Source organism: Nicotiana attenuata, chromosome 1 (assembly GCF_001879085.1).
Source record: "Nicotiana attenuata strain UT chromosome 1, NIATTr2, whole genome shotgun sequence".
NCBI classification, from domain to species: Eukaryota; Viridiplantae; Streptophyta; class Magnoliopsida; order Solanales; family Solanaceae; genus Nicotiana; species Nicotiana attenuata.
The window spans coordinates 100,855,092-100,859,632 of record NC_031989.1 but is presented as its reverse complement, the minus strand read 5'-3'; positions in this window follow the sequence as shown (position 1 = coordinate 100,859,632).

Here is a 4,541-nt window from a genome sequence, read left to right as displayed (position 1 = left end):
AGCTGCGTAGTGGCTGACCGCATCTGCGGAGTCGCAGATGCGACAATGTGACCGCAGATGCGGATTTCGGAAATCTAAGGGGAAACCGCTTGTGCGAAAATGGAACCGCAGATGCGGGAGCCGCAAAAGCGGTCTTGTCACCGCAGAAGCGGTTTATTCCGCAGAAGTGACACTTAACCGCAAAAGCGGAAGTCGCAGATGCGGCTAAGGAGCCGCAAATGCAGAAATAACTGGTCAGTGATGTTTTATTTCTCCTTCGCGAAATTTCAAAGGGTTTCATAATTTTCACTTCGGACTTGGAGAATTTGGGCGATTTGGAAGAGAGAAATCAAGGGACTTCTTTGAGGTAAGGATTTCTGAGTCTAAAACACGATTTTATGGTGTAAATACATAGATTAGAGCTGAAAACTCAAGGAATTAATAGACAAAAATGGTGATTAGGGCTTGAAACTTAAGAGAGCTAAAATGGGGATTTGAGGGGTCATTTGGACTCCGATTTTGGTGTTCTTTATATGTATAGACTCGTGGCGAGATAAGGAATCCGTTGATGGTAAATTTTCTAATTTTCGAGAAAGTGGGTCCGGGGCTCGGGTTTTGCTAATTTCGAGATTTTCACTATTTTTTGATTATTTTCAATTGGGAATTGTCCCATTGGCATATTGTGACGTATTCGTTGTGGTTTTGATCAGATTTGGTGCAGGAGGAGGTCAATTCGAAAGGCAAGGGCATAGCGAGCTAGGATTTTGGCCGGCTTGAGGTGAGTAATAGATGTAAATGATGTTCTGAGGGTTTGAAACCCCGTGTTTGCACATCGTAGTGCTATATTGAGGTGACTTGCATGTCAGGTAGCGAGCGTGGGGTATAGCACCATTGGGGATTGTCACTTGGTCCGTCCCGGTAGATGAATGTACTGCGTATTTGACTGAAATTCACTTATTATCATTTTAATTGAGCTAATTGCTATGTTTGGGCTTCGTGCCAATTGATTGAATCCTTCAGGGATTATTACTACCGGTTTCTTACCATTTATCATATCATTGAACTCAGTCCTAATGTTTAATACTGTTTTGCAAACTCAGCCACCTTTTCTCAAACTAGAAACTTAATTAATATTTTTAAATAAAGTTTGGGCTGAATATTTCTATATTATTGTGCCCGAGAGGCTTATGTGATTTTGGACTGAGTATGGGATCGGGCTGCACGCCGCAGCGGTATTGTATTGATATTGATATGAGGCCGAGGGCCTAGTTGATGCCACGAGATGGCTTATTATTGCGCTTGGGCTGTAAGGGGCCCCTCCCAGAGTCTGCACACCCCCAGTGAGCGTCGTCGAGGATATACAAATGGAGCGGGCTGCACGCCGCAGCGGGTACTGGAGAGTACCGGTCTATGTGTTGCATTGCATCTTTTTAATTGTCATTTATTCCTTTATCCGCTGTGATATTTCTATAATTGTTTTCACTGTTTTACTGATTTTGTGCTACTGGGTTCAAGTTGCTGTATTTATAGAATTACTTTGTGCCTCTTCAGGATTTCTTGTTCTCAGTCTTTATTTATGTTTACTACTCACTGGGTCGGAGTACTCACATTACTCCCTGCACCTTGCGTGCAGATCTAGGTACTACTGAGGCTGAGTGAGGACTTCTCTGCCTAGCATCACATTTGGGAGTTTCAAGGTAGCTGCATTTGACGTTCGCAGTCCTGATCTTCCTTCTATCTTATTTATTTTGTTTCATCATTTCTAGAGAACGATATGTAGTAGGTTGATACTCATGTATCAGAGGCTCAGACTTGTGACACTGGATTCTACGGGCTGTGTATTCATTTTATATTTTGGGATTCCCACATGTTTAACTCTATTTCCGGATTTTAGTATTTTGACCCAATAATTATCTGTGTCAATTCATACATGAGCTGGATAAAATGATTAAGGTTATGTAATTGGTCGGGTTTGCCTAGCAGCGTGTTGGGCGCCATCACGACCGGGGTTGGGGTCGTGACACCATAGTTGCATCTATCTGCTACCGAGGCGTTCGGCCCGCTCCTCAAATAAAAAATACTTCAAAGAAACACAAATTCTCAATAATAGTCAAGTGTTTCATTTACAACTTCAAGTAAGTGAAATTTAACCTTTTACAATTCATTTATCAAATTTTAATATGACTTAAGTAATTAAGTTATCAAGTAGGGGCAAACATTGCAAGTATAGCATGATATGGGTCCTAGACTGCCCAGACAATAGCATAATTAGTAGCTGTGTACTGACTCTCGTCACCTCGTACGTACGTAGCCCCACAAATAGAAACACATTTTAATTAATTCACCTATAAGGTTAATTCCCTCTTACAAGGTTAGAAAAGAGACATACCTCGTCTCAAAACCTACTTTCATTCCAAGATTGTGCCCAAACCCTCAATTCAGTGCCAAACGACTCGAAACTAGTCAAATATTATACAAAAAAATCAATACATGTTCAAAAGTTCGTATTCGAACTATCAAAGTGATTTCCCAAGCCTATTTGAAGAATCCCTAAAATTCACCCCCCAGGACCACGTGTTCGGATTTCGGAAATTTTTGAAGAAAGTTGTTACCCATAACCTCATGAGCTCAAATATATGATTTTCCCTAAGTTCCCTAACAAATTTCGTGGTTAAATCCCATTTTTATCAAAAATCTTGGTTTTCATCTAAACCATTGATTTCACCAATTTTTACATGTTAATCTACCCATATTCTATGTATTTAACTCATGTTGTGTAGAAATTACTTACCTCAAAGTGCTCGGTGAAAACCCCCTTCCAAGAGCTCTAGAAATCACCCAAGAGATGAAAGAAAATGAGCTAAATGGCCTAAGTCCCGCATTTGATAGAGCTGTGTACAGGTCTCAGATGTCGCATTTGCGATACCTAGTTCGCAAATGCGAAGGTCGCAAATGCGAACTTGGGTTTCTACTGCCAAGGTCGCAAATGCGACCAAGGAGTCACAAATGCGGGCACTGTTGAGGTCGCATTTGTGTCGCAAATGCGGGCACTGTTGACGTCGCATTTGTGTTGAAAATGCGGACACTACCCAGATCAGGCTTCTTCGCAATTGCGAAGCCTTTCTCGCAAATGCGAACAAATTCTCGCATTTGCGAGACCTGCAGCACCAGTAATAAAACACCAGAAAACTAAGTGTTTTCCCAACCTTCTGAACATCCGAAACTCACCACGAGCCCTCGGAGATCCACACCAAATGCCCACACAAGTCTAACAACATCATACGAACTCGCTCACACGATCGAAACACTGAAATAACATCAAAAACCACGAATCAGACGCCAAAACACGTGGATTAACTCATGAACTCAAAAACTTCTAAAAATATTTCCGTGCGTCTGATTTCTATAAATCAACTCGGAATGATACCAAATTTTGCGTGCAAGTCTTAAATGACATTGCGGAACTATTTCCGATCTCGAAATTCCATTTGTACCTCGATATCACCAAAACCTACTCCAAACCAAATTTAAAGAACTTCAAAAACCTTCAAGGAACCAACTTTCACTATTAGGCGCCGAAACACTCCCGGGTCATCCAAAAGCCGATCCGAGCATACGCCCAAGTCCGAAATCATCATACGAACCTATTGGAATCGTCAAATCCCGATTTCGAGGTCATTTACTCAAAACATTGACCGAAGTCAAACTTAGCCTTTTAAGGCCAACTTAAGAAACCAAGTGTTCCGATTTCAACCCGAACTCTTCCAAATCCCGAACTAACCATCCCCACAAGTCATAAAACAGTAAAAGCACATACGGAGAGTCTTATTTAGGGGAACAGGGTTTTAAAAATCAAAACGGCCGCTCGGGTCATTACATTCCACCCATTTGTTAACATTTTGTTGTGCCTTTAAGCTCTTTTTTTGTCAACAACAATTAATACTCTCTACTGGAGAGTTCCACATGGTTATCAATGGAGGGTTGAAAGTTCAAACTGTGGCTTGTGGGAGGAGAAGACGGCGGGTTTTGCACATGTTCAAGATGGGTGATTCAGTGGGCTGGACTATACATACTGTCCGTTGTTAGTTTTGGGCCCAAGGCTTCTAGCAGGCTTCTGGATTACACAAAAGAGAAATTTTTATAAAGCACTATCTTTTAATGGTAATTAGCTATCTATAGATACCATTTGCTATATTACAGCCTGTAGATACGTTTTTAGATATTTTAAGATGTATTTGATGTATTTAGATTACTGTATTCTTGAATAAATTAGAAAAAAGAGGCGTGAATCATGGAAATCCAGTTAATAAGATGTTGTATTCAACTGTATTCAAGAGTTGAATCATTGAATACAGTAACGTATATTCCTTAAAAAATGGACCTTTCAACTGATTAAAAATGGAAAGAAAATAAATCTAGCAAATAGTCTCCTAATATAACTCAACTAACACAATTATATCACCCATAATCTGTATTTCCCCCTCCATCAAAGATTTTCCATCCGAAAGTATCCAAAAATAGAGCACTCTGTCGATTTTCAATTCTCCCTTCTTTCTTTTCAT